This window comes from Chrysemys picta, chromosome 11 (genome assembly GCF_011386835.1).
Source record: "Chrysemys picta bellii isolate R12L10 chromosome 11, ASM1138683v2, whole genome shotgun sequence".
Lineage (NCBI taxonomy): Eukaryota > Metazoa > Chordata > Testudines > Emydidae > Chrysemys > Chrysemys picta.
Window position 1 is genome coordinate 23,759,159 of NC_088801.1, and position 24,065 is coordinate 23,783,223.

Here is a 24,065-nt window from a genome sequence, read left to right on the forward strand (position 1 = left end):
GCCTCCATTTCTCCTACAAAACTCTTCTTGAGTATAACCAACAAGGAGTGCAGTTCAATTCCTTCATGCACAAATGAGGTAATAACGTGCAAATGGGTAGTAGGCACAATTGCCCAGTTTGTGTGTGCATATGTCCATTTTCTGGCACTAATTTACAGGGACAACTGGGGTATCTTTTTTTTTTTTGAGAATTCTCCTTTAAATATTTTAAATCTCTTTAAACAAATTAATCTTTTTTTTAAAAAGAACATACAAACTATAATGCAAAATATACATGTACAAATATTAACTTTTTTTTACTAAGACCTCAGTCCTGCAAAAACTTGCATATAGTATATGAATAGTCCTATTGAATAATTGTATTGAGCTCAGTGAGCATTCTTAAGCATTTGCAGGATCAGGGCCAAAGTTAATACTCAGAAATAGTGTAATTTTATTCTTTTAAAGTTGTTTATTTTATTTTTAATATCAAGCCATCTTCCTGAATATATCTGAAGCTGGAGACCTGTGGTTTGGTAATACTAATTTGGTTGAGGGATACCTACTTGTTTTTTAGTAGCTGTCTTGTGGCAGTGTGTGGCAGCCCCAGTCAAGGACTAGGTTTCTGTTGTTGCTACATACACCTCTACCCCGATAGAACACGAATTCAGATATAATGCAGTAAAACAGCGCTCCGGGGGGCGGGGCTGCGCGCTCCGGCGGATCAAAGCAAGTTCAATAGAACGTGGTTTCACCTATAACACGGTAAGATTTTTTTTTTTTTTTTGGCTCCCGAGGACAGCGTTCTATCGGGGTAGAGGTGTACCTTTATTTATATATTTTATAAGCTTTTTCATGACTCCCTCACCCATCGCTGTAATACCTGAACACCTCCGTGAAGGGGTGTCTACCCCACACAGGTAAATAGAAGGTTAGCAGGAGTTCAAGAGTTCAATTAACCCATCTGGCTGCACCTGGAGGGTGGGCCAGCCCTAATTAAAGATGTAGCCCAGCTGGGGAGGAGTTGAATTGTGGTTATAAAGAGAGGAAGTTTGGAACAGAAGGGGCTACATGGAAAGATGATAATTCTTCAGTCGCTCTCTTGATAGGGAACAGGAAGGCTCCTGCAGGGCGAGGAGGAAGCCTAAGGAGGGAAGACAGAGGATTGGAGGGAATATCTGTGGATGACCTTGACACAAGGGCAGGATCTGGACCTCTGAGGAGAACTCCTGAGAGATGTTGTTTGTTATAAAGGGCCTGAAGAAAGGCTAATGGTAGGAAGGAGTCCAGGGAAGCAGAGAGCAAGTGTCTGAAGGAGCCAACCTAATTGCTTAGCCCATAGTCCCTGGGCTTAAACTCAGAGCAGTGGGTGGGCATGGGTTCACCTCTATGCACCTGATGAAGGGGCATAGAATCATAGAACTGGAAGAGACCTCGAGAGGTCATCTAGTCCATTCCCCATACACATCTGACATAGGGGCTATCAAGCACAGGGTGGGACAGAAAACTGAGCCTCAAGGACAGACAGAGGAAATATCAAGAAGACAGCAGATATAGGATTCTTACTATGGTGATCCTGAGACAGGGTTAGATAAAGTACTAACAGTTGAGTAGGACTAGAAGTACAGAAGCCGAGATTTCATAGTGTGGTCTATGTTTGAAGATCCTGTGAAAGGACCTATGGGTCTTAGTAACCACCATGAAGAGGGGCTGAAGATATTGGAACTTTGGGTACCCTGGAAGGGGTGGAACTAAATTGTGACTGGTCTGGAGCGCCAAGTCATGCAAAGAGGTAGATACCACAAGACTGGAGTGACCATAAGCAGGGGGTGCTAGAGAAGACAGAGCTGCTATGCCACTCATAAGAACAGCCATACTGGGTCAGACCAAAGGTCCATCTAGCCCAGTATCCTGTCTTCCGACCGTGACCAATGCCAGGTGCCCCAGAGGGAATAAACAGAACAGGTAATCATCAAGTGACCCATCCCATTGCCCATTCCCAGCTTCTGGCAAACAGAGACTAGGGACACCATCCCTGTCCAATCTGGCCTCCCATTCCCAGGCACAAGAGGGCACGTTCCACAGCCTCATATACATTGACATTTTCTCAGTCCCCTATTTGAGATTTCTGTAAATGGACAATTGAGGAAAGGCCATATATTTAAGTGTCCATTACTTTTAAGTGCTGCTGGTTTTGCCACTCATCTTGAGTGATGGAGGGTCTTATTTTCATGGGTTCTCAATGCCTCCATTTTGTAGTGATATCTCCTGGAGTTGTAGGTTCTCCGCACCTTTGAATTTACGGCACTAGGTTACTCTAGCTACAGACAAAACAGTGGACACGTGAAAATGTTGGTTTAAGTGCCTTGCCCAAAGTCAGAGCAAAATTATGGCAGATCTGGGAATAGATTCCAAGTCCTGAGCCTTAATTAATCTTTCTAACCCTGGAGGGTTCTAGAGCTGGGGCTCCAGTCCAAGCCCAGAAGTCTACATAGCAATGAAACAACCCCGCAGTCTGAGCTCCATATGCCCGAGTCGGCTGGCTTGGGCCCGATGCCATTTTTTCTTTGCTGTGTAGACACCCTGAAAATGCCCATCATGCAATAGACTGAGACTGCCCAGGTTTCTGAAAACATCTGAGTTCAGTGCTTGTGCAGTTAATAAAAACACTGTGAGTTTCCTTCAGCTATATGCCTCCTAAGGGCTCACTAAACATTACACATCCCACTCTGCACCTTTGCAAACCATCTGAATATCATCTGACTTGATTTAAAACTTTGGTCACTAAGGTGAAATTCCAACATTTTCCCCACTCACTTTTCTTTCTCAGCAAATATTTTCATTTTGATAAAAATTAGGATAAATTGGCTGAAGATTAGCTTGTTCTTTTCTGTGTGGAGAACAAGTGCTTGAATTGGAAACACTCTGGCACATAGAAACTATCTGATCTGTGCTCTGTTTCTCTGACTTTCCAAGTCACTGTTTGAGTAGAAATTTAACAGGATTAGGAATAAAAGATTCTAATAATAGCAAGCATTTTACATTTAGGATTATGACGGAGCATACCATCATTAACCCTTAGCCCCAGGACTTGTTTTAACACCATTAACATCATGACCTAGAGCTCAACACCAGCCTATAGTCTATGCTTAGTGTAAAATTTGACTTTTATCTCAATAATAATAAAAAGTTTAACCTTTTTGTTTGTCTGTGTTAATTTTTCTGAAGGCCCTTTTGTTTTGACATTGCTGTTTCAATACTGGAACCAGGAACAATGGTCATTATCTAATCGGGGGGAGGGGGGCCTTTTAAAGGCACAAATATTAGTGTGGCTCCTTTCTCCCATAGGTATTCAATTCACATTGATTTTCAAAGTGCCCCTTTTGTATTTTGAAAATCTGTCCCTAGATGTCTGAAGCCATGCTTAGATGCCTAACTAAATGGTCTGATTTTCAGAGGTGCTGAGCGCCTGCAATTCCTATAGGATCTCAACAGCTGAGAAAATCTGGCTAATTAGGCCTAAATATGGTGTTAGGAACTAAACTATAGGCCCCGTTTTGGCCAGTGTGCTTTTCCACCTACTTTTTTTGTCTCATTAGGAAAGGAGGTGAGGCTTAGTTTACTAGTTTGTTACTTCTACAGATTTGGGATAAATCTAGTTTTGTGAAATAAGTTCAGTGCTTTCTCATTCTCTTGTGTGTGTTTGGGGAGATGTTTAGGGGGAATATCTAACAGTGTTAAAAAACAACAAATGCCTACAAAATTGAAAACCTCTGCTAAAAAATCACTCAAAGTTGAAACTGTAGAATGGAACTGTAATGGAAGAGTTTTAGAGGAACAATTCTACAGTACCTGCTTTGACTGGCTATCATTATTGTAAGCACTTTCATTCCCCAAATTTAAGGGGTGGAGGAAACCTTCATTTTTATCACTTTCTTAGGATTTCTTCATATTGTTGAACATCGTAATAGTTTAATGCAAAAGATACTAGAGAAAATAAAAGTGTCTTCAAACACTGACCTGGTTGGATCACTAAATTCTTCACTCTTACAAAAAGTGTCATTGTCAGTATCTTGATCTTTTATCTCACCTGAAACATGGCACCTCAGAGCAACACAGAACCCTCTACCACTATATGCTGGGATATAATGGCTCAGAGATGGGAGTGTCACTTACATGAGTTAGATATCTATCATCTATCACCAGATAGCTGTCAATTTTATCTCTCAAATTCATTGTGGGCCAAATTCTCAGGTGGTGTAAATGAGTCAATGAAACTATATTGGTTTACACTATCAAAGAATTTAGCTCTGTTTAATGACCTTCTGTTGTCCTTAAGGAATTGATGCCAAGACCATTTATTTGTTAGAATTTGAAACTACTGACTGGTTACATTAATTCTCTTTTGTTATGTGTGAGTGCTGTTATGCTGCTGGGTGGTAACCCTGTTGCACTGTGATTCTGTCAGGGCACCTAAAGCTGTGGCTACCTTATACTTTTTAATATATACCTTGCCTATGAATGCTGCATAAAGAGTTTTAAGATGCCAGAGAGTGTTTTGCAAGCATCCCTTTAGTAAAAAAAATAAAAAATAAAAATAGAAACTCTGTTCCAATTATGTAATACATGTAAAATTATAGATTTTTTTTAGGAGCAAATTCAAAAAGTAATAGATGGCCACAGCATAAAGTGATCCAGCATGGGCAAGTTAAAACTCTGAATCCTTAATTAAGTTGCTTGTATTAAAAGTTGACAAACCTTACTTATTCCAATATATGGTATTTCTGTCAGTACAAAGATTTCATATGATTTATTTTTCCAAGTGAAAAGATTCATTTCTTGGCCATTGTGCTTTGCAAAAATATGAGGTACATTTTTTTTTATATGAAGCAGTAACAGACTTGCATTTTTAATTTGACTGTGTTAAATGTTATGAAAGAGGGAGGTCACATTAGGTGAACTGTCTTTATTGTTACCCTAATACAGCTAAAGGGAGACATTCAAGTTATACTAGTTTGTGTGATGATGATAACACCCTCATCTGGGCGGTCCCAAACCAAGGAAATTGCTTCAGATCATTCAGCCTTCTACTGAGTTATATTACCATGCATTAGTATGCTGTGTAAATTTACCATCCATTGAATGATGCTTTATTATAGTGGTGATTGGTAGTACCTTATACATAAGGTCATGTAGGTGTTTTAGAATTGTTTTTCATCAAAATATTCATTTTTAAATGTTGCATTTTAAATTTTGCAAAAAGTAAAGTTTTATATAAAATATAATTTTGTCTCGAGGGAAATATAATTTGCTATTTAGAAACCTCTTAAGATTTGTGACAATTTTTTTTTTTTTTTTTTTTTTTTTTTTGGCAAATGCAGAGCTGTTGTAATTAGTCACCAGTCATATGGCATTGGTTCTGCCTAATTAGATGACCCCACTCATGTGATCAGATGGGATACTGGAAGCCATCTTGACTAATTTTTTTCAGAGGGAATGACTACGCTTTGTGTGCTCTCTGAGACAGCCAGGAAAAAAAGTGCCTGGCCCACAGAGCAACTCTGTACTGCTCTTTACTGCAGACTGTGAATGTAGGTATGGAGGAAGGTCATTTATTGCTTTCCTTTAGGCAGTTCATCAAAGTGGGCCACTGCCTGCTCCACATGGCAGAAAGATCTGGCAGCTAGCCTCTTTTGTCTTGTCAATGCCTGGGGACTCCATTTGGGCCTCTACCCTGATGGGTATACAAAGTGGGGAATATCTAGAGTACAGATAACGGCCACTTCTGGAAGGCTAGCTGCACCATATGCATTTCTGACCACTGGTCCCACCTGACCTAGTGTCTCTTTGCATGTTTATGAAATAGTGTGTTTTGCTTTATCATTTCCTGAATGTTTTTCCATACGTAAAAATAGCCAAAGAGGTTTTGCCACTGTACTTCCAGGTAAAATTTCAAATATACAAAACTGGAGAATCAAAAAATGTTGATCTTGGACTGTGCAAGCTGATAATAAAAAAATAAAAAAAAAATGTGGGGCCCTTAAAACTTCATAAAAAGGAATTCTGAAGGCTTATGCCAGATGAATCAGGGAAAAAATGTGGATGGTTTTACCAAACATGATCACTTTTTCTAGTGAATATGTCAGTGAATAATTTTATTATGGTATTTACCATTTCATACAATTTCAGATATTTACTTTTGGCTAAAATTTGGCAAACAAAATCCTAGTCTAAGACCATTTTATATACACATCATCAGCAACAACAAAACAAGTAAGTTTTAGGAGAATTAAAATATTTAATACTGGAAAAAAATTGAACAGTGTTTAAAACCGATTTAAAAATAAAATAAGCAAATGGCTATCTATAAATGATCTAATGATGCTGGGTATTTAGAAATGTAAACAACTGTTACAAAATGGAACTGCATTTGTACACTAGCAGCTTTGCATAAGTATTTGAATACACATTTTAAAAAATGTCTAAAGGCACAATTATTTAACAGATTACATCTGCTCTTACAGCCCATCAGGTAAATTGTAGTCCTCAAGAAGTCCTAAATATGTGTCAACTACAAACCCAAGTCAAGTAATACCATCTTCTGGATTTAATATTACGTGTTTAACATTCCATGAGTATGTTTTTGTACAATCCAAATATCAAAACATCTAGTATAAATATGAAAATATACACCTTTAAGCAGTGATCCTCCAATCTTGTCCACATTTGGGTTCCGTGTGCCCATACTTAGCTCCATTGACTATAATGGCTATATATCTTCCACCTACGCCAGATTGCAGGTCCAAGTTCTTGGACTCCTGTTTAATTTTATGTATGTATAATGGCAGCTTTTAAAATAAACAATCCCTTTAGAAAAAGCAACAAGTATTAGATACTGAATCTATCACAAATCAGTAAATGCAAGGAAACTCAAGGATAAATCCAACAGCTTCTTCAATCATCCCATTATACTTTATGTGCTGCAGGTACCTCTTTAAGCTGTTATGTACTGTATGTTCTGGAGTTAAGTGGGTGCTATGGAACAAGCTATGGGATGATGTTTCAGCCTTTGAATTTCTGTGCTTAGTTGATTTCTCTCACATAAATGTTATATAAATGTAGCTTTTTGTGTGTGTTAATATTACATAATGTTGGGATGGTTGTGGTCACTTTATCGCTCAAAAATCCCATTTAAAGATTGAATAAAAAGCAGGTTCTGCAATGTTATTGAATTACCTGTTTTAACATGTTCATCTGAATTATTAATTTTCTGTCTTGTGAAGTACTAGGCTCATGGCTTTTGCTGTAAGTGAAAATGCATGCAATGTAAAAATATGCTGGCAAACAGTTGTAAAAAAACATCATTAAGTTTGGGCATTGCATGGTTTCCTGTGAGGCAGACTGACAAGTTTCCTAAAACAGTATCTGCTGTCACTTTCACAGGGTTTATCAAAATAGAATTTACAGAAAGTTGCATGTTCTAAAATTTAGTTGACAGATGAGAAATGTATGTTGAATAATTTATATATAACAAATGCTCAGAAGGTCAAAAAAATTGTGCACAGACCTATTTGTAGAAATTATTTAACATGAGCATGGGCCATTAACACTGGTTAGAATTACCTTTGCTCATAGCTACAGGCCCAGTGATCATCACATGTTTCTTTTAGGAAGTAATTGGTTCAATTTACTGTACCTCACCTTATGGCAGCAATGACTGAAAAATATGTAGTGAATGGTCTCCCTTTTATTGGGGTGGTGAGGAAATCCTACTTGAAAAGGTCTGCAGAAAAATTGGACCAATGTGTTCTGTACTGTAGTTTTATGGCTTTTCAGTTTGAAGTAACAAAAAACCACACACACACACACTAGTTAACATCCTTCATGGCCAATCTTGAATTGTAATCTTAAAACAAACAAGTACAATTTGTATGCCCTTCATAACATGCCTCCTCAAACTAGGGAAATAATCCATTCCTATGCTGAGTGTGTGATGATACAGTTGATCACTGTTAGCAAAATCTTTGATATCTACGAGGTAGCCAAGGCCTTTTTGTTTTCTCTCTCTACTCCCAATTTGTGTCTGTCTTGTGTCAAGATGCCAAGACATGAATGCAGAATTCCATGTGTGACTAAGGCCAGTAATAGGACCGTAATCTCACTCCAGACAAGTAGTCATTGCTAATGGAAGAAAGACAGAACCCAGCCCTGTTCATAATTTCGTTATGGTCCCATCGTGGTTGCAGTAGTGTAGCTTGTACAACAAGGTAAACTGATCGTCTCCAGTTAGGTGCAAATAAGATTTCAGCACCAAGACAATGCATAAAAAGCCAAATTACTGCCTCAAGTTAGAGCAAAGCTATGGCATCCCAAATATGATGATTTTTGTTTTGAAATTAGTCAGTCTTTGAGCTAACAAAACAAAAGTGTGATATATTTCTAGCTCTTTTTAAAAATGAGCAATAAACAAGAAACAAAATGCTGATGCATTAATTAATTTATTGCACAGATATGTATATGTAATTCGGAACACTAGAGCTGGTAGAAGACCCCAGACTTTCCTGAGTTCTAAATATTTTTATTCCCCTTATTCTTTATTTACAAACATTTACACATCTTGGTTTGTGTTCATACGAGTTCTTGGTGAAGTGTTGTTCTTCATATTACTAGCAATATTCACATGTGAGCAAGAACATTTTTTTTTTTATTCTTTACAGTTCACCATCCATTTTCTTCTTTTCTTTTGCTCTTTTTCTGTCCGTAGGCACATGCTGTTGTCTTTGAGACCATACTATCCCATTCACCAGAAGAGACTGCATGGTATCGTTCATGCAGCCAGGAACTGGGAGACAGAATTTCACTGACTTTTCTGTAGGAGGAAAAATTGAGATGGATGTGAAGAAAGTTAACTTTTTTTTGTCAAGCTCTCTTCTATCTGACCCCTAATGTCACTCATGGAGGAGGTTCACTTTTCCTGCTCACTAATTTGACGTACTTCAACACACTCATGAAGTTATCTCTAAATGCAGAAAATAAAGCGTCCTCTCCTTCTACACATTGCTCCCTGTGCAGTATACAGTAGCATGTATTTATACTTAAATGCGAGCGCTTGTAAGAGATCATCAGCTGCCCCATTCCTCAGTGATAGGTCAAAGACGACATTCCTAATGAGTTGGAACAAACAGACTCATTCTCTACCCCTATGTGAAAGGCTGTGCTTTAGAGCACACCATATGAAAAGTATATCTTGATCACATCCTAATTCTGGGCACAACTGCAAACTTCCGTAGTGGGCTCAAAACATCCCACAAATTGTGACAAAATTCCCCCAATGTCCTGCAAATTGCAACAAAATTCATGGGAAAAGAAGCAGGAAACGATTTTTCCTGCCTGGGGAGTGGTGATGTAGAAGTTTGATCCACTGTTTCCCACAAATGTGGGGAAAATACATTTTAGTACTTTTTAAAATATTGCACTTTGGAATATACATTTTTCTGTCTCATGCTTTTGGGAAAATACTAAAAAATTTGTATGTGTTTATACATGTTATTTTCCACTAGTGTGACAGACACGGGTATATGTGTTCAGTAAAGTATAATGCATGCATACTAGGTGATGTGACTGTTTGCTGATGAACAGAAATGCCTGTAGTTTTACCTCAGCTTGTCAATTCCCTAAAGTGGCAGTTCTTAAACCATTGACATTCTTTAATGCTACAATTACAAAGGGAGCTTCTTAGATGATTTAATTGGTGATTAGGATAAATTAAAGCATATGCAGCATTGTTAGGTAGGAGAGACAGTCTGTAAACATAATAAGAAACAAATAGTACATCCGTGCAAAGTTCCACTGAAGAAATAGTTACAGATCAGCAAAAGTTATTCACAGATGGACAGTGCTTTATTATCCTTCTGTAGAAGGTGGCGGCTGGATTTTCAAAGTGAGGCTCAGGTGCCTACTTACCTCCACTGGAGCTGGGCCAGCATCAACTTTTCCTCCAACAAGCATGTGGTTACTATAAGTAGTGTATCTATTCCTTGCTTGATGAGCACACAGCAATGAAAATGAGGCCAGACACATGCATGGAATTAAGCGGCAGGCTGCAACTTTTATTAAACTTTATCACAGGGGAGGGATGCTACCTGCCCATCACTGATATTCTCCTATATCAGGTATTTAATTGGTTCCAGTTCAGGGGTTATAGGCCTCTTACCATATGACCCTACCTAGTGCAAGGGTTAAGGGTTCCTTACCATATAACCCATAACTCAAGGTGTACCTCTCCTTAGCTTATTCCCTAAACTCAGTTCTCTGGGGGAGAGAGGGTGCTGAAGAATGGGGACCTTGAGCCGTGAGGGCCACAGGGTCTGACCTGGGCATGAGAAAGCCACAAGGTCTTACCCTATCCCATGAACCCAAGACTATCACCATATCTCAGGTCTTTTACCTCTGGGAACTGCTCATTTTATCCTTTTTAACCACACTGGAAACCAGCTGAAAGTTGAGACAAATTAATACCACAACCTAAGTACCTCAGGTAACTAAGCATATTCCTGTCTAACCTACTGTGGCTTGAAGGTGCTGGAAGGAAGATAAAAAAACTCCCTGGTCTGCTGCCAATTTGACCCATGGGAGGGAAAATTCCTTCCTTACCCTCAAACAGGTGAGCGGCTAGATCCGCAGCATCTGTCAGTCTGAGTTCCCATTCTTGGTTTGGGATGGATGGGGAGGGTCTGGGGCTGCTGAACAGAAAGAGGCTCCGCATAGCCCGCATTCCAGTTAATTTGGGGAAGTTGGGGAATGTTAGCTAATCAGCATCCCAACTCATACAGCTGGCCAATGAGTGCCAGAGACTCCTAGTAGTGGAGAAGCTACCTGGTGAACCTCACAAGTGTCCCCTCCCTCACTGCTGGCTGCATCAAGTTCCTTCACCCATTGTGGCAAGTGGGTGGCATTTCTTCCTTTTTCTTGAGGGCAACTGCTCTCTGAAGAACACTTTTATCATCCCAAATTGGGTTGGGGATGATTGCTGCAGTGGAGCTGTGATTTTTTAATCTGACTGCCAATGTCAACTCAAAAAAGGCATTTTCTTAACAACAAAACTGGCTAATTAGACTGATGCAGAGGCTTCAGTATATCTCCTGTGTAACACTGGTCTACAATTTTTGAGAAGTCGTCTGCTTCAGAGATAAAATGTGCTATTTATTATGTATTTTGATGTGCTGAATTCAAATATGACAATTAAAACAACTGGCTACTGTTTTTAAGATATTTAAGTTTTTATATTTTATGTCTATGTATATTGTGTAGAGAGTTTTAATCATAAATTGTAAATCTAGGTCTTTTCATGTGTTTATGGTTGGTTTACATGATAATATTTCACCTGTCCTGTTTATGTAACACTTTAAAAATCAGCAAAAGGGTTATATAAATAAAATTTATTATGAAACAAAAGGCAAAAAACTATTATGTACATAGTTTAGTCCTATTCAGTGTCTACTCGGCGCTTCTTGGCTTGTCTCTTGTATTCATTAAATGGAGCATCTCTTGTCACTGTCCAGCAATAGTCTGCAAGCATTGATGGGCTCCATTTGCCCTGATAGCGTTTCTCCATTGTTGCAATGTCCTGGTGAAATCGCTCGCCGTGCTCGTCGCTCACTGCTCCGCAGTTTGGAGGGAAAAAAATCTAGATGAGTGGAAAAAATGTATCTTTAGTGACATGTTGCAACCAAGGCTTTTGTATGCCTTGAGGAGGTTTTCCACCAACAACCTGTAGTTGTCTGCCTTGTTGTTTCGGAGAAAATTTATTGCCACTAACTGGAAGGCTTTCCATGCTGTCTTTTCCTTGCCACGCAGTGCATGGTCAAATGCATCATCTCGAAGAAGTTCACAAATCTGAGGACCAACAAAGACACCTTCCTTTATCTTAGCTTCACTTAACCTTGGAAATTTTCCACAGAAGTACTTGAAAGTGGATTGTGTGTTGTCAATGGCCTTGACAAAGTTCTTCCTCAGACCCAGCTTGATGTGTAAGGGTGGTAACAAAATCTTCCTTGATTCAACAAGTGGTGGATGCTGAACACTTTTCCCCCCAGGCTCCAATGACTGTCGGAGTGGCCAATCTTTCTTGATGTAGTGGGAATCTCTTGCACGACCTATCCCATTCACAGAGAAAACAGCAGTACTTTGTTTATCCAGTCTGCAGATCAAGCAAGAGAGCAACAACCTTCAAATCGCCACAAAGCTGCCACTGATGTTGGTCATAGTTTATGCACCTCAAAAGTTTTCATGTTGTCATAGGTTTCCTTCATATGGACTGCATGACCAACTGGAATTGATGGCAAAACATTGCCATTATGCAATAAAACAGCTTTAAGACTCATCTTTGATGAATCAATGAACAGTCTCCACTCATCTGGATCGTGAACAATGTTGAGGGCTGCCATCACACCATCGATGTTGTTGCAGGCTACAAGATCACCTTCCATGAAGAAGAATGGGACAAGATCCTTTTGACGCTCACGGAACATGGAAACCCTAACATCACCTGCCAGGAGATTCCACTGCTGTAGTCTGGAGCCCAACAGCTCTGCCTTACTCTTGGGTAGTTTCAAATCCCTGACAAGGTCATTCAGTTCATCTTGTGTTATGAGGTGTGGTTCAGAGGAGGAGGATGGGAGAAAATGTGGGTCCTGTGACATTGATGGTTCAGGACCAGACATTTCATCCTCTTCCTCTTCCTCGTCTGACTCAAGTGAGAATGATTCTGGTGCATCAGGAACCGGCAGTCCTTCTCCGTGGGGTACTGGACGTATAGCTGATGGAATGTTTGGATAATGCACAGTCCACTTTTTCTTCTTTGACACACCTTTCCCAACTGGAGGCACCATGCAGAAGTAACAATTGCTGGTATGATCTGTTGGCTCTCTCCAAATCATTGGCACTGCAAAAGGCATAGATTTCCTTTTCCTGTTCAACCACTGGGGAAGATTTGTTGCACAAGTGTTGCAGCATATGTGTGGGGTCCACCTCTTGTCCTGATCTCCAATTTTGCAGCCAAAATAAAGGTGATTGGTTAAGAAAGCCTTAGTGGTTATACTGCGCTTTTGTGATGCAAAAGTCACTTCACCACAAACATAGCAGAAGTTATCTGCACTGTTCACACAGGTACGAGGCATCTCTGCTCACTTTGGCTAAACAGAAATGTGTCCCTTTGCAAAATCAAACACTGACAAATAAGAGCATGACACTGTATGATTTCTAGAGCTGATATAGGGCAATTTATTCAGCAGAGTGATGTAAGCTTCGTTATGATTACATCATCCATGACTTCTAGGAATAACATGATGCAATTCATATCATGTATGACTCAATACCAGCTTCAGATTGCATCATTCATTGTTTTGCCTAAAAAGCAAGTACTGTCCAAACCCAGTCATAGATTTATTCATAGATCCAGTCAAAGATGTATTTTAGTCATTTCTGGTTTAAATTGAGATCCCTTCCCTTTATAACTCACTTATCCTCCGCCATTCCCAAGTCAAGGGTCGTATATACTGACCCAATAGCATATCTTGAAAACTAGAGCCAATCAACAATTCTAAGCATCATTTTTGTTCTCAGTGACCCAGAATTAGTAAAGTTTGACTACATTTATTTCAGGAGCATTTTGGCTGTAGAGCAGTGTGTGTGCTTATGATCAGCTTATGTTTCACTTATACATATAGAAATCTTAGATATTTAAAAGAATAAATAACATTGCATTTTGTGGAGGGGGGAAGTTACCATTTTAAAATATTTGATTTAGTTAATTGTACATATACGGGGGGTACAGGACTGTTCAAACCATATATTAACTAAGAAGTCCTTGGAAAGGGCTGATTTTTTTTTTTTTAAATTTCATTTATGTGTAAACCATGAATAAGTGCAATGAAGACACATCAGCATGAAACTAACATAACTAGGACCCAAGTCATTCATATAACTTTAAGAAAAAAGTTTGTTTTTAGTTCAATAAACTGTGGTATCAGAGTTGAAAGCAGAGCTGAACTACATGCAGGCAATCTTTAGACACATGTTTATTGCACAAAACTCACTCAAGTTATATGAAGACCTAAATTTAAAATTCTGCCTACCAAGGCACAGTAAAGAAATCTAGTGTGTACTATACACATGCATATCCAGGGTTTGTGTCCAGAATGTGTCCATAACCATGAAAATATATTAGGATACTTGGTATAATCAGTTGCATGTTGATGGCTAAAATGCACTGCTGATTAGAAGAAAGTCTGCTGCAAATGATGGTTGGAGTCCTTGAATTTATGGCAGAGCTATGATGTGCCTCTACATCCATGATATGCAAATTTCTTCACTGCTGCGTTGCTGAATTTAGATCCGTGGTAGTACCAGGGTATTTGGGAAAGATTTTCAGTGTAAGCAGTCTCTTCTTTCTGTTATCCCTCCCTTGCACTTTAGCACACTTCCAGTATCTTCCAGTCAGTTGATGAGAAGCTTGGTGAATACACATCAGCAGTTGTAGTGCTAGGGATCCAGTCCACTCAGCTCCACCTCATTTAGAAAAATGAGCTCAAAGAACAATAAGTTTACATTTCTTCATGTGTTAACACCATGGCATTTTCAATACCCAGGTGGTAGAGAAACCAGGCAACAGCTCTTCCAGGGCATGCTGCAGGAGGTGATATAAACAGAAGCAGCACTTCATGAGCCTCCAACTCTTCTGAACAGACTAGCAGCCATTGGGGAGGGCTGACGGGCACTTGCAAAAGTGCTCTTTAACTAACGAAAGTGTTGGTGTAGCATAGGAGTATTAGAGTTCCACTTACAATTTTGACATACAGCTGCCTTGTGACTATGATACAATTTACACTAGTGTGTAAAATCTTCAGTAATTGTATATACACAATGGGAACTTTCCAAGGACTTATTAGTTAATATATTGTTTGAACTGTCCTCACCCCCATACATGTACAATTAAATATATCAAATAATATTTTAAAATAACTCCCCCCCCCCCCCCCCCCAAAAAAAAAATAATAATCCTGAAATCTGTGGGAGTGTTTCTCTGTAAAATATGTTCTTTATTAAAAACAAAAATTTGTGGGGACAATGCAATATAGTCCTATATCCGAGTGACCCTGTGTCCATCTATTTTTACTAGTTAAAAAATACCCTTTCAACTTGCTGTCTCCCTTTTTCCTGAAAGGTGTTGGGCCCTTTGCCTCAAAGGTGTAATGTCTACGATAACAATGATTTACCTAGAGTCTGACCTACTCTTTGGTATTGTCTGTATTTACTTAGTCAGCTAAATGGGTGCCAGATATTATTGTTCTGCAGGAAGTTCTTCCTGGAATTCTGAAGTAAACCAAAGAATTAGTCAGTGGGAAAATGAAAACAGGGTCAATGTTCCCTCAGGACTAGAGAATACAAGAAATATATGAACATCACTCAAGACCTCCTTCCCAGAAACCTAGAAGCCACTAATGCAGCCAGATTACACAACCAGATTTGACTTTGTAACCATTCCCTAACATTCCTATTTCAAGCCAAATTTAATCTAATCTTATGCTAAACAGAGAAGAAAAAGCCCACTGTTTCTAGAAAGGATTAATTCCAAGATCACTATGGATTGTTTTTTAAACAGGCAGAAGTTTAGAATTATGAGACACCTATCATCTGATATTAACAAGCCATAGCAAAGCCAGAGTCTGAACAGATAACTTATGTGAAGCAGAGTAGTAGTCTTTTTGTGCTAGGAATTGTATTCTTAAGCTAACTGAAATAAGCAAATATTCCTGGCAGGGCCTTAGCTAATGTCATTTTGCTTGGCTGGGAAAATGTGAAATATCTCCGAGAAGAGCTGTTTTAAGAGCAATGCCTAGTGTATATCTCTGACAACACTAAAGCATGCATATTTTTAGGATATTAATAGTCTTTCACCTCATTTGGTCTTAGTTTACAGAAATTATGAATCCTAGTTCTTGATAACAGAAAACACCCTAAGAAGAAGAAAAGAATCCTAACATATTTCCCAGGGATGATTACTGAGTATCAGTTAGTCAAATGTGGTCCTATTTCATCCTTTCGAGGGAAAGGCTTTCATTTTTTGAAGACCAGTCTGGAGAAATCTTAGAGCATCTCCTTTTTAAGATCCCACGATTACTGACAAATTACTGACTTGTGTTAAGACATTATGATGGGAGAAAAAAATACTGTAGCACAATTTAGGCAGTAAAAAGTGTCAGAGCTGAAAAGTTACCAAAGAATGTTTCAGAGAAACAAAGGATGTGATCATAAGGACTCTGGGGGATACAGTTATTTTATTATACTGTATTCCTATTATCGCTTTCATTTGTGTTCCAGGGAGATTTTCAGCAACTTGAGAAATACATTGCAGGAACTTTAAGAAATATATACTGGGGCCAGCTATTCCTCAGATATGTGCACACAACTCCCATTGATTTTAATTGGAACCCCACGTGTGTATCCAAGGGCAGAAATTAGCTTTTGGTGCATGTCTTTATGTAGTTAGTATGCAGTGTCAATATGTGTATATATACAAATGCAAGTATCCAAAAGTGACTGCCTTACCCTCTCATTAACTTGAAAGGCTCCTAAGGCAGCAGGGGCACATTAGTTGGAAACTATTGAGGAAAAATATATATTTTGAGGCTTTTTTCCCTGTTCATCATAATCATAACTTATATTTGTTATATTTTCTTCACTGAACCAACAAGCACATATAGTCACTTTCAAACAGCCACTAGATCCCATATGAGAGAGTTTCAATTTTACAGTAAATTTCCTGTTTTATGGATTCCTTACTGAAAAATTCCTCATGGTATTCTTATAAGAACACTAACTTTTTCTTAAAACATATAAAATCAATGTCCTTTTATTAGCTATTTTATTGTAAACTTTATTTCTTCTTTATTCCTGGTTTTGTTGAAGATGGACTGAATATATTTAAGTTTGTTTTATTATTTCCATTTTGCAAACTTTACATTATAGCTATTTTAGGTTTTGTTTTTGTTTTTTAAAAACATATTTTATCACATCCAGCCAGTTATGTAGCACTTCCTTGGGTGTGAGAATGCATCTTATTTACAAAGACCTCCTCTAATCAGACTGTAGTTAAATACATGTACAGGATGTTACAGTTTGAAGTGTGCAAGACATTTGTGTTTTAATTAAAATTTTAGAGGAAAAACTCATTCACATGAATTACTAGCTGGAGTTTTAGCAGGTTGCATAAATGGTGACAACTTGCATCTTTGTATTCAGGATGAGTATGGAGTTACTTGGTGAAAATCACTACATATGTTAAATCTTTTCAGTATGTGCTATCAATATTAAAGATATGTGGATATGAATTTACATGAGTGCAAATTAGCAATACCTGATCTGCTTCTATTGTCATTTTTAGGTTTTATTTTTAACACCAAACAATTTTTTAATCATGTGCATTATTGTAATTTTGTAACATTGTCATGGTTTATGATATGGCAAGATGTACTGTACTCTTGTCTAATGCGGTATGACACAAAATGTGAAAAACACCTGAAGGGGAAAAAATTACAAGACAACAATTTTTTTCATGCACAAGTATGATGTACTGAAATACTTGCATTTCCCATAAACCAGTCCTGTTATGAGTTACTTAGTATAGTTTGGGATTGATCTGTATTTGTGCAGACAGAATTCATCTTGCTGATCATATTTCTAACCACCACCTCCCCACACAAAATAAAACCAAAAGAAAAAAACTTTCACTCTAAGCAGTTTTCTATAACCAGAGTCGAGCAGAAGATTTCATGGGTATGTCCACCCTGCACTCAGGAGGTGTGACTGCAGTAAGTGAAGGCATACCTGAGGTAGCTTTGATCAAGCTAGCTTGCTAAAAGTAGCAATAAAGCACAGCAGCATGGATTAGCCAGAGTACAAGCCTGCCTGGGAGCCTGGGCACGTACTTGTGTGTGTTTGTGCCACTGACCGTGCTACTGCGGCTTTACTGCTAATTTTATTGAGCTAGCTCGACCAGAACTAGCTCAGATATGCCTACATGTGCTGCAATCACACCTTCTGATTGCAGTGTAGATATACCCTATATGGACCTAACCATGCCAATCATTTTTTTTTTAACCGGAAGAACGCCCATTACTATTTATTAGTAAGAGTTCAGTACAGTCAATAGACCCCAATTGAGATGAGCACCCCATTGTGCTAAGTACTATACAAGCATGGAATAAAAGACAGTGGCAGCTCTGAAGAGTTTATAGTCTAATTAGAAAAATCAGCTGAAGGGCTTGGGGAAGGGGTTTTCATATATGCACAGGATGAACAATGTGATGTTCTGCAAATGGCATGTTCGTGATAGCCACAATTCTTCTGTTGCTTTGTTTAAAAATATTGGGAAGGGTTTTGCTGGGATGGAATTAGCTAAGCAGAGAGACAAGGAAAGGAGAGGGAATACTGAAGAAGAGAGGGGGTGGAAGAAAAAGAAGGCAGGGAGGGTAGAGGGCAGGTGAAGTGAGGCTGAAGTGACAGACAGGATGGGAGGTGATATTTGGATCGAACAGCAAATCAACAGATAGGAATTGACGACCTCATGTGTGTCTGAAGGTCTGTGCTGCAGCTGCTTGTCTTCTGCTCCTGGTGGCTGAGTTTCTGGTGGTCTTTTCCAGCAATTTTTCTTCCTCAAGTTATACAGTGATAGGTGTGTTAATATAAACCCCTTAGATAGTCAATTTAGGGCCTTTTCATCCCTTCTACCTCTATGCACAGAGGGGATAAGAACTCCACTTATCTGGAAGAGGAGGGAAGTGCCACCTCCATTGCCTGGTTTCTCCCTTCCACATACCTAAAGGAAACTTGTTTGCAGAGTTTGGGTATGTGTGTAAAGGGGTGGGGCTAAGACCAGGAGTGGGAAGGGCTGTGGCTAGGATGGGATAGGGATGCGGAAGGATGGCTGTTCATCACAGTTTCGTATCTTCCACAGCTTCATGGTCCACACCCAAACCTGCTGTCCTTGTCAGTATTAGCCTATCTTCTGTTCTCCATCTGTGCTGTAGAATGAATTCCTACCCACCCAAGCCCTTGGGGATTTTCTGGGCAGCAGAAAACGCCTTGTAGAGTGACTCCTGAAGGATCAATACTGCAGGGTAGAAACTGGAGCCAATAGACTTTCAGGGATCCACAGAAAATATTGTTTAAACCAGTGGGTTTCTCTGGATCCCTTGAAATCTATTCGTTATAGAATGTGAAGAAAAGAGAGAAATCCGAGCATCCTAGGGAGAAGTTGTTTCAGGACACTGCTAGGGGAACCTTGTAGAGATCCCTGTCCCAGATACTGTAGTATATTGTGCAGGAGATGATCAGTTATTACAATAATGTCTAGAGGACCCACCTGAGATTAGGGCCTGTACAAACAGGTGCTAGGCACTGTACAAACAGATAAGAGATAGGGTAGGTCTACACTTTGAGCTGGGGGTGCATTTCCCAACTTGAGGCATATTTGCACTGATGCTGATCAAGCTAGCTTGTTAAAAATAGTGTGGCCACATTGGTGCAAGCTGTGGGAGGGGCTAGCCACCGAGAGTCTGTGCCTATGGTCTTGGGATGAGTATGTACTTGGGGAGGCTAGCCCTTCCTGCCACTCACACCACCACAGCTACACTCCATTTTTAGCGTGCTAGCTCAATCAGAGCTAGTGTGGGTATATAGCAGGAGTTGGCAACGTTTGGCACGCGGCTCGCCAGGGTAAGCACCCTGGCGGGCCGGGCCAGTTTTATTTACCTGCTGACGCGACAGGTTCGGCCGATTGCGGTCCCCACTGGCCGCGGTTCGCCGTCCGGGCCAATGGGGGCGGCGAGAAGCCGCGGCCGGCACATCGCTCGCCCGTTCCGCTTCTCGCCACCCCCATTGGCCCGAGACTGCGAACCGCGGCCAGTGTGGGCCACGATCAGCCGAACCTGTTGCGTCAGCAGGAAAATAAAACTGGCCCGGCCTGCCAGGGTGCTTACCCTGGCGAGCCGCGTGCCGAACATTGCCGACCCCTGGTATATAGCCTCAAACTGGAAATCCCACTCCCAATTCTGAATGTAGACCTATCCATAGTCCCTTCCCAGTCTAAAAAAGACAAGACAGAAGGTGGGAGAAAGGAAGCATTATTTTCCCCATTTTATAGACTGGGAACTGGTGCACAGTGAGATTAACACTAGTCATGCAGAAAATCTGCGCAAGAGCCTGGTTTACAGTTAGGGCCTAATTGTACCCAAATTTTGTGAGTACCAGTTTTGTGCCAGTTAAATGCCTTGACCATAAGGCCACCTCTTCTCTCTATAAAGTCATAAATGATCATTAATGCACTGTAGAGGTTACTAAAATACCCATTATTATGGTCAGTGATTATTAGTATCTAATAGATGGCCAATGGCAGTTCATGCAAGCAGCTCATACACAGGTGCCATAATCCATATTGTCATTGCATACTTTATTATATCTATTTTAACTTTGAAAACTGACCGACATACAGTGAACATTGTAGCTTGAGGGGAAATATTGAACTATTTATAGAGTTAAGCTGAAGAAAATTGTTGATAAATTATCTGCTGAAGTTGATCATTGCTGATATACCTTGAAATAAAAATCATTGTAACTACACAAAATGGATTTAATGGTTTCTAAATAATTTTGTGTGTGTATGCATGTGTGCGCCCTACAAATATGATTTTCAGTGACTGTGCTAACCTAGAAAATTAATAAATTAAACACATTCAGTTAAATTATTACAACTTCTTGGGTTTTTTGGATGTCCTATGAACCGCAAAAGGAAATTACAGCTGAGGTTTGTGTGAATCACAGCTATTACTAGAAAATCTAAATATATACCTTAATCCCACAGAGGAAAAAAGTTGCAATATTTTTATTTGTAATTTGTCTTTGATCTGGGAAGAGGCACCATAGAAACAGGCAAACTGTATTAAATATTAGTTCTCATTTAAAAAAAGAAAAAGAAATAGAAAAAAAAAGTGTGCCCTTTTACCTCAAAAGTAGCTACCGACAGGGTTTTCTATATTAGTCCAGAAGCATCCATCAATTAGGGTTAATTTTTTTGTTGTTCTCTGATATTTACCATTTGCTACTGCTGTTGGAAGTCCTTGACCACCTTGTGAAAGCTTTTTTTCTTTGTGTGTGCAAATCTGCATTGATCTTGCCCATCAGTGTTTGATCTAGCCCATCCATTGAGTGCATGGCATTTCACCCGTTTACCATGTCACCTGAAAGAAATTACCGTTCGGCTAAGCATTGAAGAAGTAACAAAACATCAATGAACTTGAAAACATTTCTTTTTCAACTAGAGTCTTGTAATTGCAGTATAAGGTATCTCACTGAAAAAGTTCTCACATGCTCATGTATTTGCCATAACTATCACTGGAATAGTTTCCCACTAAGACTAGTTAATGGTGCCTGAAGAAAACTGTAGGTTTTAAAATTCAATTGAACCTGTACAAGGGGAAGTATTTATTACTCAACCTATTATGTTAAGAAAAGTATCCCAAAATGTCCTGAATACAAATGTTTACTTTTATTAGAATGGTACCTGTCTTAATCCAACCATTTTTACCTATCTCTTGCGTGCTTATTTAAGACAATTTTCACTATCAGAAAACGTCAATAATGGAGATGACATCAAAACATGCTCTTTGGCTTGTTTTTTTGTTTTTTTTTTTATTCCACCTGCAGAAGGATGGATTCTGATCTTGTGATTAGGTCAAGAAAATGTGAGGCAAGCTCTTGAGTTCCCTTCCCAGCTCTGCTACTCCATTCACTTTAAAGTCTCACATATGGCCTAACTTTTCAGAGGTACAGAATACCTTCAACTCTCACTGAAGTGAAATGCAGCTGCAGGTTCCCAGCTTCTCTAAAAACCAGGCAATTAAAAATGTGCGTGCCAATTCATCCATCTCTGAAATGGTTATAGTAATATTTGCTTCATAGGTATTCTGGAGGATTAATGTAAAATTTGTAAAATACTTTGAGATATTAAAAGCATAGCTGCTATATAGGTTCAGAACTTCAGTATTAAAATATGATGGAATCCGCTCCAAAGGGTTTGCTATCTGTGGGGAGATGAGGCATTTGCATGGTGGTTACGTCACTCACCTGAGAAAGAGGAGACCAGGGTTCAAGTGCCTGCTCCCCAGCAGAGATTCAAACCTGCATGTCCCATATCCTAGGTTGAGGTTTCCAAAATTATCATACTAAGGAACTCCACAGTTCTGGTACATTTGTAGCTGACAGACATGCCATTGCTTCAATGTATTCTTGAACTACCTTTGCTTCCTCTTTATTGATTGTGTTACATGGAAAGTATAGCTGGCTTTGTTGAGAAGGAAATATTCTACTGTTTAACTTTAGTTGTCATCTCAACTACCAGTGGAATCATGGACTCTTCTGTTAACTAGACTAAAATATGATCGATTAAAAACCTACACTGTGTCCAGGCCTTACAGAATCTTTTTCCTTTACAGGTATTTCAGAAATATTTCAATGCCAAATGAAAGGCAGAAACAATATCTGCTGAATAATGTGAACGTTATCTGCGTGAGTGGAGTGGAATTTGCCAGAAACTTCTGGCTATGTCTAACCACTCCAGTGGTTAAGCTGGAGATTTACAACACCCAGTTTTCTTGTCTGTCACACCAATATAAATCAGGAGTAACTCCACTGAAGACAATAGTGTAAAATGGTGCAAAAGAAGAGGGAAATTTGGCCCTCTATCTATAGAGGAAGAGGTATCTTTCCATTATCAAGGATGGTTTAAACAACACTGTCAAACCTGCAGTTGCAGGGGGATCCTAGCAATGTTAGTCTGATGCTTAAAGTGCTCCAGTGCCATGTTGTTTGGAGAAAGAACTGCTTCATGAAAACTGAGTTCCAAGATAATAACTGGAGGCCTCAGTGAATCAGTATGTCTCCCTCAATAATGGTCCTGTCCAGTTCATATCACAAGTTGCTCCCCTTGTCCTTTTGACAGGGAACCTCCTATTCACTGTTCTAATTACACTCCCCTCAACAACTTCTGGATACATTCCCCATTCCATTCCCCCTCCACAACACTGAGTTTATCCATCTGGTATCTCATGAGTAGCATTGCCAACAGTCCCTTATTACAAGAGACGTCTCTTATTTTTTCATTTCTGTACAACAAGATCAGGAGTTGCTGAGTGCTGCAAAAAGCAGCAAGAAATACCCCGGTGAATGTAGGTGAGTGCTGCTGCTTATTTATTATTTATTATTATTTGGAGGTGATCTGGGGGCAGGGGTGCTAAGAAGACAGTCCCTTATTTTTGAAATACACTATTGGCAAGCCTACTCCATAGGAGCTCAGGGGAAGTGAAGCGGTATCAGAGAAGGGGGCGCACATTCACATATTGCAAACTTTTTTGAATGAAAATGCTTATAACTCTTAAATGACCTTATTCATGGTTGCCATTAAAAAGTCAACATTTGTCAATATTTATTGCACGTTAGCATCTGGGATTAACACAATATTTTCCGTATACTTAAGAAATAACTGATATCTGTGGGGTGTCTGTGACAAATGCTGTTTCTTTCATAGTAGCAATGGAAGTAGTTTCTCAGCAAAGACAAATGATGTGTAAATATTTTCACATGTACCTTATTGTTTCCATTACGAGTTTTTGCATCAAAATCTGGCAAGGCACTCCTTTCACTGAGGCTATGTGGGCTTCTCAATCTGGCAGTCAAGTGGAAGGCTGCACTTTCTTGCTGTATTTTCCTTATTCTGATTATAGAGCTGTGTGGACAGTTGACAGCGAAGCCTGACCTTGTTAATACTGAGCACAAATGTGAGATTTGTAACTTTCTGTGAATGGGGGGAAAGAAAGATGACACAGCAGTGAAATCCATGAACTTCCTCCCTCCAACGGGTTGACCTTCTATGTTTTCCATAATTGACCTCTCTCCCAATGGTCACATTTGAGCTTCTCAGCTCAAAACTTACTGTTTGAAATCTTGGCCTAATTAAAGTCAATGGCAAACAT

At 39.3% G+C, this 24,065-nt stretch overlaps 1 long non-coding RNA gene across 1 annotated transcript in view; it reads left to right on the plus strand.

The window, feature by feature from the left end:
* Positions 1-24,065, plus strand: part of LOC135974242 (uncharacterized) — a 64,382-nt gene that overhangs the window by 36,595 nt on the left and 3,722 nt on the right. The window contains exon 2 of the long non-coding RNA XR_010591466.1: positions 22,530-23,265. This is a non-coding gene — a long non-coding RNA (uncharacterized LOC135974242). The remainder of the gene's footprint in view (positions 1-22,529; positions 23,266-24,065) is intronic.